This window comes from Gossypium arboreum, chromosome 13 (genome assembly GCF_025698485.1).
Source record: "Gossypium arboreum isolate Shixiya-1 chromosome 13, ASM2569848v2, whole genome shotgun sequence".
In the NCBI taxonomy this organism is placed as follows: Eukaryota; Viridiplantae; Streptophyta; class Magnoliopsida; order Malvales; family Malvaceae; genus Gossypium; species Gossypium arboreum.
Window position 1 is genome coordinate 119,120,276 of NC_069082.1, and position 13,068 is coordinate 119,133,343.

Genomic DNA, 13,068 nt, shown 5'->3' on the forward strand with positions numbered 1-13,068 from the left:
CTGATATAGCCCTCCGAAGAATATGTGTAAAATGGATTTAGCCCGGACGGGTAATCCAAATTAGGGTCTCAATTTAGCTTTGATGGTAATTCAGATCCAAGCTCATTAGAGTAATTGTCGTTGAGGGGATTTAGCCTGGGTGGCAATCCCGACAATACTCTATGAGTTTATATTGCAGGATTTAGCTCGGATGGTAATCCCGCTGCAAGGTTGAGGTTCGAGGGAGTGTGCTCTCTGAAATGGATATGTGCGCACATGAATATGAATTGACGGACCCGGAATTGTACAATAAATGTGTACCTCTGAAAATCCATCGAAATTCTGATAAATTCAACGGGATAAATATGGAAAAATAACAAGGAAATAGAAATCATGGTATTGACGAGCTCATCAATCATGGTATATATATTATTGATACATGGAAATTATTGTACTAACTTGAATGTTGAGTTTGTGCATGTTAGGGTAATAATGCATTGAATGGATATATGAATGCTTATTGTATTGTATTGAAAATATTAGGTAAGTATAATTCTTGTTACATGAGCTTACTAAGCACAAAGTGCTTACCCTGTTTCCTGTTCCCCTGTTTTGTAGTGTTAAGAGCTCGAAGGTCGGATTTGGTCGGAGACACATCACACTATCAACCTCAGGAATTCGGTATATAAAAAAACTTTATTTTGGAAATCAATGGCATGTATAAGCTAATAAAGTAAATGATTCTATGAAATGAATGTAGAGTTAGCCATTGGTATGGTTAACAAACCTGGTTTTGGGTATGTGATGACGTTATTTTATAAATATGCATAAATTTATCTTGAAAATATATTGAATTGGATTGGTTGATTTGGATTGGTCTCGATATAATATTGCAGGGAAGGTTAGATATCTGTAAAGGGATTATATTGAGTTTTCCTAAAAAAAAAAATCGTAAACTCCGGTAATACCTCATACCCTATTCCGGCAATGAATACGGGTAGGGGGTATTATATTTGTTGGTATCAGAGCTACGGTTTAGTCAGTTCTAGGGCCGATGTAGCAAATACGGGATTAGCTATACATGCCATTTAAATTATTATTGATAGTGTGATATCTCCTGACCATTTGAAATGTGTTTTTCTTATAGTAATGTCATCCGACCGAGCTCAATCTGAGGAAGCTGGGAGTTATGCTCCAGCTTCAATATAAAGAGAAGAAACTAGCAGTAAAAGGCCCGAGATAGAGGGTCGAGGGGACGAGGCAAAAACAGCTTTATTTCAAATGATGAATGAATGGTTTAATCAATACTTAAGAACTAACCCTGTGGTGCAGCAAGTTCAAGCTCCCCCTTCTGCTCCTCCACCGGTTCCCGAGATCCCACAAGGTACATGTACTGAATCTGTCAGAAAAGGGAAAGCTCCAGTAGATAAAATTCAAAAATATGGGGCCGAAGAATTTCGAGCAGCAGTTGACGATGATTCCGAATGGGCTGAATTCTGGTTAGAAAACACTACTCGGGTTCTAGAGGAATTGTCTTGTACACCAGAAGAATCTCTAAAATGTGCCGTCTCACTGCTAAAAGACACAGCTTACCATTGGTGGAATACTAAAGCTTCAGTTGTTCCGAAAGAAGAAAATACATGGGAATTCTTTTAGACTGAGTTCAGAAAGAAATATATCAGCCAGAGGTTTCTCGATCAGAAGAGAAAAGAATTTCTTGAGCTGAAACAGGGTCACAGATCTGTATCTGAGTATGAAAGAGAATTTGTTCAATTGAGTAAATATGCTTGAGAATGGATACAGTCAGAAGCTGAAATGTGCAAACGATTCGAAGAAGGGTTGAATGAAAACATTAAGCCACTGATCGGAATTCTTTAAATTCGAGAGTTTGCTACATTGGTAGAGAGAGCTTATAAAGTAGAAGAATTGAGCAAAGAAAAGAAACAGGCTGAGAGGGAAGCTTGAATTTTTTGTAAAAGACCAATGGGAAAATCCTAGTTTTTTGCTTCAAAGAAATTGAAGAAGTATCAGGATCGTTCTACCTCAGCCATTGGGTATTCAGTCAGAGAGCGAGGTTCTCAACGTACTAATCCAAAGCCTTCTACTCCATCAGTGACCAGTGTTGGCAGTGTTGGCACTCCTAAACTGAGATGCCAGTACTGTAACAAAGCTCATTTTGGTGAATGTCGATTAAAGAGCGGGGCTTGTTACCGATGTGGTTCTCTTAACCATTTCCTCAGAGATTGTCCAGAAAGGGGTGAAAAAGAAGCTGAACAGATATCGAAGCTGAGTAATCCAATTTCGAGAGGTAGACCACCTCGACCATCCGGTAATGTCAGTGGTAATCGAGGAGCTACAAAAGATACTGTAGTTAGGCCTGAGGCACGAGCACCTGCTAGGACATATGCCATTCGTGCCAGAGAAGATACCTCAGCACCCGATGTTATTACTGGTACATTTTCTTTACTTGATACTGATATTACTGCATTGATTGATCCCGGTTCTACGCATTCATATATATGTGTTAAACTTGCAATTATTAAAATTTATCTGTTGAACCTCTGAATTTGTGATTAAAGTCTCGAACCCCGGGCGATCCGTGTTGGTGGATAAAATTTGTAAAATTGTCCACCGATGGTAAGAGGTTATTGTTTCGGTGATTTGATGTTACCGCCATTTGATGAATTTGACGTGATATTGGGCATGGATTGGTTAACCCAAAGATGATGCGGTAGTAAATTGTAGACAAAAATATATTGTCTTTGAAATGTCGAATGGTGAGTTGCTCGGGTTAAATCGATCGATGAGGGTTATCGATATGATTTCGATAATGGCGCACAGAGGTATGTCAAAAAGGGTATGATGCTTACTTGGCTTATGTACTTGACACCAAAGTATCTCGAGTCAAAAATACTGAGCGATTCAAGAGTATGTGAATTTTCCGATGTGTTTCGGAGGAATTACCAGGATTGCCACCAGAAAGGGAAGTGGAATTTTCTATAGATTTGATTCCGGGAACTACTCCGATTTCCATAGCTCCGTACCGGATGGCTCCTACAGAATTAAAAGAGTTAAAGACACAGTTGCAAGAGCTTGTTGATAGAGGTTTTATTCGACCGAGTCATTCACCTTGGGGTGCTCCGGTTCTGTTTGTGAAAAAGAATGACGGGTCCTTGAGATTATGTATCGACTACCGACAGCTTAATAAAGTAACCATAAATAATAAGTACCTGTTACCCCAGATTGATGTTTTATTTGATCAGCTGAAAGGTGCAACTGTGTTTTCAAAGATTGATCTTCGATCAGGTTATTATCAGTTATGGGTAAAGGAGTCAGATGTGCCAAAAACAACCTTTAGAACCAGGTACGGGCATTATGAGTTTCTAGTTATGCTGTTTGGGCTAACTAATGCACCTTCAGTATTCGTGGATTTGATGAACCGGATATTCAGACCGTACTTAGACAGATTTGTAGTAGTATTCATTGATGATATTTTGGTTTATTCTCGGGATGAAGAAGAACATGCAGAACATTTGAGAATTGTGTTGCAAATTCTACGAGAGAAGCAGTTATATGCTAAATTCAGTAAATGTGAATTTTAGCTCCGAGAAGTGGGTTTTCTTGGACACATTGTATCTGCCGAAGGCATCAGGGTAGATCCAAGTAAAATATCAGCTATTGTCAATTGGAATCCACCGAAGAATGTATCTGAAGTTAGAAGTTTCTTGGGTTTAGCTGGTTATTATCGGAGATTTGTACAGGGTTTCTCTATGATAGCTTCTCCAATGACTCGATTATTGCAAAAAGATGTAAAGTTCGAGTGGATTGATGAATGTCAACAAAGTTTCAACCGATTAAAAGACCTATTAACGAAAGCACCTGTATTAGTGCAGCCTGAACCGGGTAAGGAATATGTTATTTATAGTGATGCCTCATTAAATGGTTTAGGTTGTGTTTTGATGCAAGAAGGTAAAGTAATAGCCTATACTTCAAGACAACTTAAACCACATGAAAGAAATTACCCAGTACATGATCTTGAATTAGCTGCTATTGTATTTGCACTGAAGATATGGCGGCATTACTTGTACGGTGAGAAATGTCATATTTATACTGATCATAAAAGCTTGAAATATTTCATGACCCAGAAAGATTTGAATTTGAGACAGCGCAGGTGGCTTGAACTGATAAAGGACTATGATTTGATTATTGATTACCATCCGGGTAAAGCTAATGTTGTAGCTGATGCTTTGAGCCGGAAATCTCTGTTTGCTTTACGAGCTATGAATACCCAGTTATCATTGACTAATAATGGTTCAATCCTAGCAGAATTAAGAGCTAAACCGACATTTTTACAGCAAATATGTGAAGCTCAAAAGAATGATGATAAGTTACAAGTTAAACGGGCACAGTGTGAGTCAGGTAATAATTCTGAATTTCAGATTGGTTCTGATGGTTGTTTATTATTCAGAGGTAGGGTATGTGTACCTCAGAATTCAGAGATCATACAGAAGATTCTACGCGAGGCTCACAGCGGCATTATGTCTGTACATCTGGGGAGTAATAAAATGTATAATGATCTAAAAAAGATGTATTGGTGGTCGGGAATGAAACGTGATATCTCTGAGTTTGTATCAAGGTGTTTAATATGTCAGCAAGTTAAAGCTGAACATCAGGTACCTTCGGGGTTACTTCAGCCAATTACTATACCGGAATGGAAATGGGAAAGAATCACTATGGATTTTGTATCGGGGTTACCTTTGTCTCCGAGGAAAAAAGATTCTATTTGGGTGATTGTTGACCGATTGACAAAGTCAGCTCACTTTATTCCGATACGTATGGGTTATTCTTTAGATAAACTAGCTGAACTGTACATATCTGAGATTGTCAGGCTACATGGAATGCCTGTCTTCATTATATCAGATAGAGATCCCCGATTTACGTCTCGTTTCTGGAACAAATTGCAAGAAGCCTTGGGTACTCAGTTGTATTTCAGCACTGCATTTCATCCTCAGACAGATGGTCAATCTGAGCGTGTAATTCAAGTATAGGAAGATATGCTCCGATGTTGTCTACTAGAGTTTGAAGGTAATTGGGAGAGGTATCTACCTTTGATTGAATTTGCTTACAACAATAGTTATCAGTTAAGTATTAAAATGGCTCCGTATGAAGCTTTGTATGGTAGAAAATGTAGAACACCGTTATATTGGACAGAGCTCAGTAAAAGGAAGACGCATGGGGTTGATTTGATCCGGGAAACAGAAGAAAAAGTAAAGGTTATTCGAGATAGTCTAAAAGCAGCTTCCGATCGTCAAAAATCATATGTCGACCTTAAACGAAAAGAGATTGAATTTCAAGTCGGTGACAAGGTATTCCTGAAAGTGTCTCCTTGGAAGAAAGTCCTCCGATTTGGTCGAAAGGGTAAACTGAGTCCAAGATTTATCGGGCCATATGAAATCATAGAAAGAATTGGACCGGTCGCCTATCGATTGGCATTACCACCGGAACTTGATAGAATCCATAATGTTTTTCATGTATCTATGTTACGACGATATCGATCAGATCATTCACATGTTATTTCTCCGATAGAAGTGGAGATTCAGCCGGATATGACTTACAGTGAAGAACCGGTCAAGATATTAGCACGGGAGACAAAAGAGCTTAAAAATAAAAAAGATAAATTTGGTGAAAGTATTGTGGAAAAAGCAAAGGATTGAGGAAGCGACATGGGAACCGGAGGAGGCAATGAGGAAACAATATCCAAACCTCTTTACTAGTAAGATTTTTGAGGACGAAAATCCTAAAAGGGGGAGAGAGTTGTAATGGCCTAAATTCAAAGTTACCGGAACAGTGGTTTCGTAACCACAAATCCGATTTAAAGAGAAATTTCTTTCAATATTTTTTTATGAAAATTGATATGATAGGAAAATCATATGAAAATATTAATAGAAAAATTTTACCGATTTAGTGGTTAGTTAGAAAAAGAAATTATTGAAGAAATTAGGTAAAAACAAGATATCAGGATCTCTATCTTGTAAAACCGAGTCAAAAATAATTTTATAAATATTTATGAAATGTTATTAGTGTGGTATTAAAATTTCGTTAGGAAATTTTAATGTTTGGGTAGTCAATTAAATGAAAAGGACTAAATTGCAATAGGTGTAAAAGTTGCTAGAATGATTAAATAGCTTAAGAGTCTAATGAGAAAGGATTTAAAAGGAAATTAAACCAAAAAGTTATTTGGGCTGGACGGCAAGGGTATGAAATCAGCAGAAAAATTGATAAATTAATGGTAAAATTGGAATATTGCAAAATTAACTAAATAAAGCTAGGACTAAATAGGAAATATCTAGATTTCTCTTCATTTCTCTTCAATTCCAGCAGCTAAAAACGCCATAGGAGGGTTCTCTAAACTGGTATTTCATAATTTTTGCACCAAGCGAGTTAATACTTTCCTTTTTCTTGTAATTTTTGTGTTTCTAAGACTTTTACAACTAGGTCCTACTATTAAATTCATTAGTTTTTGATTTCATGGATGAAATTGAAAGTTACCATGGTTGAGTGCTGTAAGTTTATGATGAAATAGAATGAAATTAAAGCTTTAATTTGTTTATGAGATGATTTTATTAGGTAATTTCAATAGAAATTGATTTTTAGGACCTAATTGTGAAAATGTTTGGAATTAAAGCCTATTGCTGAAATTCTAATTCCTAAGGGTTGTAAACTAGTTTAAGGTGATAGAATAAAGTGTTAATTGAGAAAAATCATCTCAATTGAGAGGCTAATTGAGTAGGGATGAAATTGTTATTTATTAAAAGCTTAGGGGAAAAATGGTAATAAACAGCTTGCACTAACAATATTGGACAGCAGCAGTAGACTAACTTTGAAAAATCACTATAAATTTTAGGAATTGAATTGTAAGATGAAAAAAACATGAAATTAAAGCTTATTGAGTCTAGGTTCTCATAGAATAAACGGTGTAAGCAATGGATTTGTAAATTTTGAGATATAATAAATTTTGTGAGATAAGGTCAGAATGAATTCAGGTTCCCCTGTTTTGACTTTGAAAAATCATAAAAAAATTTAATAAAAATAATTATGGGCTTAAATTTATATGTATAGAATCCTGAATTAGTCTATTTTCAAGAGAAATAAATGAGAACATCATCCAAATTTTGTATGAAGAGATAATTAATTTTTAGTGAAGAAGGGTTAGAACTATTGGACAGCAGAACAGGGTTGATATTAAAGAATAAATTGTACTTATTGGCTAAACCAAAAATTCTGAAAGTATTATAGTAAGAAGATATGTGAGTCTAGTTTCAGAGAAAATTATCGGATCCTAATTTGGAGCTTTGTAGCTCAAGATAAAAATAATTTAGTGACTATGACTCAAATAGACAGCTTTGAATGAACTATAAATAATAGTTGAATTATAAAGAATGTTGCATATGAACATGAAATGTATTAAATTGATAATTAAATTTATTTATTTAGATCTAGAAGATTCAAATACGAAGCTAGATCGAGGAAATGAAATAGTTCGGGATTAGTAGATTTTTTTGTTTACAAACAAGTGTTAAGGTAAGTTCGTGTAACTTGAATTATATTCTTAAATGCTTGAAATGTATGTTATTGATTTGAATATGATTTGAATGTTCATTATATGAAAATTGATGAAACATTGATATATTTGATAAAATAGGAAGAAATCCCGGTTGAATGAAAGGAAATTTTGATGGATCTCTGAAAAGGAATTGACGGTAAAAAGGATCTAGCCCAGACGGGTGATCCTATCCTGATATAGCCCTCCCGAAGAATATGTGTAAAATGGATTTAGCCAGACGGGTAATCCGAATTAGGTCTCAATTTAGCTTGACTGGTAATTCAGATCCAAGCTCATTAGAGTAATTGTCGCTGCAGGATTTAGCTCGACCGGCAATCCCGACAATACTCTATGAGTTTATATTGCAGGGGATTTAGCCTGGACTGGTAATCCCACTGCAAGGTTGAGGTTCGCGGGAGTGTGCTCTCTGAAATGGATATGTGCGCACATGAATATGAATTGACGGACCCGGAATTGTACAATAAATGTGTACCTCTGAAAATCCATCGAAATTCCGATAAATTCAACGGGATAAATATGGAAAAATAACAAGGAAATGGAAATCATGGTATTGAAGAGCTCATCAATCATGGTATATATATTATTGATACATGGAAATTATTGTACTAACTTGAATGTTGAGTTTGTGCATGTTAGGGTAATAATGCATTGAATGGATATATGAATGCTTATTGTATTGTATTGAAAATATTAGGTAAGTATAATTCTTCTTACATGAGCTTACTAAGCACAAAGTGCTTACCCTGTTTCCTTTTCCCCTATTTTGTAGTGTTAAGAGCTCGGAGGTCGGATTTGGTCGGAGACACATCACACTATCAACCTCAGGACTTCGGTATATAAAGAAACTTTATTTAGGAAATCAATGGCATGTATAAGCTAATAAAGTAAATGATTCTGTGAAATGAATGTAGAGTTAGCCATTGGTATGGTTAACAAACCTGGTTTTGGGTATGTGATGACGTTATTTTATAAATATGCATGAATTTATCTTGAAAATATATTGAATTGGATTGGTTGATTTGGATTGGTCTCGATATAATATTGCAGGGAAGGTTAGATATCTGTAAAGGGATTATATTGAGTTTTCCTAAAAAAAAAAAATTCGTTAACTCCAGTAATACCTCGTACCCTATTCCGGCAATGAATACGGGTAGGGGGTATTACAGTAGGCGGCAACCAATATTTTCCATTAGGAAGTACTTGGGGATGAAGATCACGCCTAATTCCCATGTGAACTAAATAAAGTCGACTCTGAGGATTATTTTTTGATTTACCATCGACGTTCAAAATTGTCCGGATGATGTTCTCGCAGACATTCTTCTCAATATGCATCACATCAAGATTGTGGCGTAATATGTGATGCTCCCAATAAGGCAACTAAAAAAAAATACTTCTTTTCTTCCGCAAGTCCGCCTCATTAGGGTCATCCTCCTCGTTAGATTCATCATCAGATTCATCCCTCGATCGTCTATTTGTTTGCCTGTTAGATGGTTGATTCACTTCTCGTGAATCGAAATCCATATCTTTTAACATGAATAAGATTTCAGATCTAATGGTCTGCTCAGGAGCTTTTTTCAACTCTTCAGTACCGTCAAATAAAGCCTTCTGAAATCTATATATATGATTTTCATCTAACCACCGACGATGCCCCATATAGCAGAACTTCTTCCCATTATATAACCACTGTGAACACGTTTGAGCAGCACAACAAGGACAAGCATAACGTCCTTTGGTACTCCAACCAGATAAATTCGCATATGCTAGGAAATCATTAATTGTCCACATCAAAGCAGCATGTAGGTAAAAGTTCTCCTTTCTCAATACATCATACGTCTCAACACCCGCCCATAATTGTTTTAACTCTTCAATAAGTGGCTGCAGATATATGTCAATATCATTTCCGGGGCCTTTCTCTCTGGGGATAATCATAGATAATATCAAAGAAGATTGCTTCATGCAGAGCCATGGAGGCAAATTATAAGGAACAAAGACCACAGGCCAAGTACTGTACGAGGTGCTCATGATTTTAAAAGGATTAAATCCGTCAGATGCTAACCCGAGCCTTACACTCCGAGGATCACTTACAAAGCTTGGAAATTTATTGTCAAATGATTTCTATGCAAAAGAATCTGTAGGATGCCTTAATAATCCATCATCCGTTCGTTGATCATGATGCCACGTCATAAACTCAACTGTCTTTGACGACATGAATAGCCTTTGAAGCCTTGGGATTAGCGGGAAATATCGCAAAATCTTGTTCGGCTTCCTTCTTAACTGTGGCCATATTCATCCTCATTAAAATCTTCTGCATCTCTATTCATCCAATGAGATTTACCGCAAACATGACAAGACTGTTGATTTCTCCGATCACCCCAATACAACATGCAATCATTTGGGCAACTATGAATTTTGTTGTACCCAAGGCCCAAATCTTTGATCACTTTCTTCATGTCTTTACATGATTGAGGGATTTTTGCAAACAGGAACATTTCTCTCAAAAGCTCTAACAGCATTGTCAAAGAGTTTTCGGTCTACCCTCCTAAACATTTTAAGTGGAAAAGGTGAATATAGAATGACATTTTCTAAAATTTTGATCCCTCATAAAGTTCTTCATTCATTTCACCAAGTAACATGTAGAACTTCGCCGCTTCTTCATTCGGTTGTTCATCCGGTACATTTCTTCTCGTTTCTATAAAAGTATTCCCACCGATATTATAATCATCAGATGCAACATAGTTTGGTGGAAATGATTGGAAACATTCACTCCGCATATTAAACGCATCCCGCATCATACCTTCCATGTCATCTTCTTTAACATGCTGACGATAACCACTATAAGGATAACCCGGATTAATCGTCGAAGAGGCTTCACTAGGTGTACACTCTCCATGGAAAATCTATTTTTTATACCCCCGGATGAAGCCATCAACAATTAGATGTTCGTAGACAACTTCACGATAAAGCCAATAGATATTGCCACACTTCTTACACGGACAAAGAATCATATTCTCTTGGCTTGAATTGTGAAATGCAAAATCTAAAAAAGATTGCACTCCATTTTGATACTCGTTGCTTGCCCTTGAGAAATTCATCCAAGTCCTATCCGTTTCGTAGTTGTTGAAGTCTAAAGTTGGCAATAAGTTACACGGGTAAGTTGTTTATTATGTAAGTCTTGATATGATATATATTTATGTTTTACGTAAGTTATGTAGATTATGTAAGTTATGAAATTTGAACTTTAAACTATATGCTTTTAAGGAAATTATTAGATTAAACTACATGTATTAGTTAAGTTATGTAAGTTGTTATGTACGTTATGTGAGTTGTGTAATTTATTTAAGTAATGATCAATATTAATACTATTTTGATAAAATTAGTTATAATATATTTAAACAATGATCAATCTTTTTTATACAAATACATTTAAAAATATTAAATATTAAAATCAAACATTATTAATATAAAAAATAGTAATTTGAATATAATAATATCAAAAATAATCGTAGTTTAATTTTTATAAGTAAATTGAAAATAAATTAAGGTTATATAAATATTCAATAGCGATAGAACTTTTTCAAGTCTTTTGAATTTTTAAGATTCATCATACGTGGCGTTGTTACACCTAGGAGGATCCATTATATCTTGCACTCGATATAAGGCAACCCGTCAAAGTTTCCAAACCTATATACTTTGAATCTTTAAAATATTTAAAATAAGGTTGGAGAGAAGGTCACTATTGTTGTAATTATAATGGACAAGCAAGCTACATATATGGTAATAAAATTAATTCATACTTATTCATACTTAAGTTGAATCAAATAATAATTAAGTTGAACCAAATATAAAAAAATTAATTTGAAACAAAATAGTTCTCGCTCCAAATGAACCAGACTTAAATCTTTACAAAATCGCAACCCCAAAATATTAATTTTTCCAAAATCATCATGATAAAACTATTATTGATTACAATTTTGAAATAAAGCGTACCTTAATAAAACGTACCTAGTCTACTCCACTCTCACCAGCAAACAGAGGCTGGGGTCCAAAAAGTAATATTTGTTAAGTAATTTAAAGTGAAAATGCATAGAAATAAGGAAAAAAATTTAGCAACGAAACCTGTATGTACCTAGAACAAATGTCAATGGCTGTGGTGTATTTAGTTGCACCAAATATTATTTCAGGTGCTCGATAGTACCTAGAACAGATGTAAGATTATAAGAGTAGCACCAAATATATTTCAGTTTAAGCAAATATAAAAACTTTATCTATATCAGTACCAAATATTAATTCGAAGATTAAATGGTAGCTTCAGTTGAACCAATACTTGCGGGAGGAGCAGAAGCGATAAATGAAGTGTACACCTCAAAGAAAATCTGCAAAATCAAGACCGCATAGAAAGCACACTTATCATCAATGGGACAAAGGAAGCTTAAGGATGTGATGACAGAACTACTCAAGAAGACACTGATTATCACTTGTTCTTATTCATACTTATTCATACTTCAAATAATAATTAATACTATTTTGATAAAATTAGTTATAACTTTTAAAGACATTTAAAAATATTAAATATTAAATATTAAAATCAATTGCTTCAACCCCAATCAACTGGAATTTGCCAATGACCATGAAAACATCATAATATATTGAGTCTTGCTGCAATTTACTATATCCAATATAAGCTTGCCATTCTAAATACCATTATCAGTGCCATTTTCTTCCTTCACCATAGCATTTATTACCTTCAATCGACATCTCATTTTATAATTAGAAATTGAAAAGCATTTTCAAACAAAATATAACAATTTTTTATATAAAACGTGAGCAACAAGACAAGATTAAACTCTTAAATCAATCCAAGTCCACACTAAACACATAAGTTGGATAGAAACATGAAAACAGACCAAAAGAACATCTAAAAAACCAAAATGGAATCACCATTATTATGTAAACATGAAAATGCACAGCTTTAAACAAACCAACTTTGCATGTGCAGAATCATACTCCACAAAACTCATAAACATTAACTTCTCCTAACCAGAATACCAACTTTATGTTTACAGAGGCCTTGATGAAAACTAACATAATTGTAGATATATAACTTATCTAATAAGAATCACAGAATATGCAGAAAGTACCTGAGTATTTAGTATCAAGAGAACCATGTATTCAAAGGAAAAGAGCCACAAATTGATCAATGTATGCAAAACTTGGTCTATATTTCAAAACTGGAGTAAGGCTTTCATCTAGTACCAAATACATACATATATAGAGACACAAACACACAGGCATACATCTTCTATTACCTAAATCTGTTTCTTGCAAATAAAAGATAATTAAGCTTCTACAGGAAACTTAATGAATGAAGCCAAATCGAGACAAAACACAAAAAAAGAGTGGATGAAATAAGCTTAAAAATTTAGGAATGTAATTAAAATGTTAATTAAATGTTAGGAAAAACATTA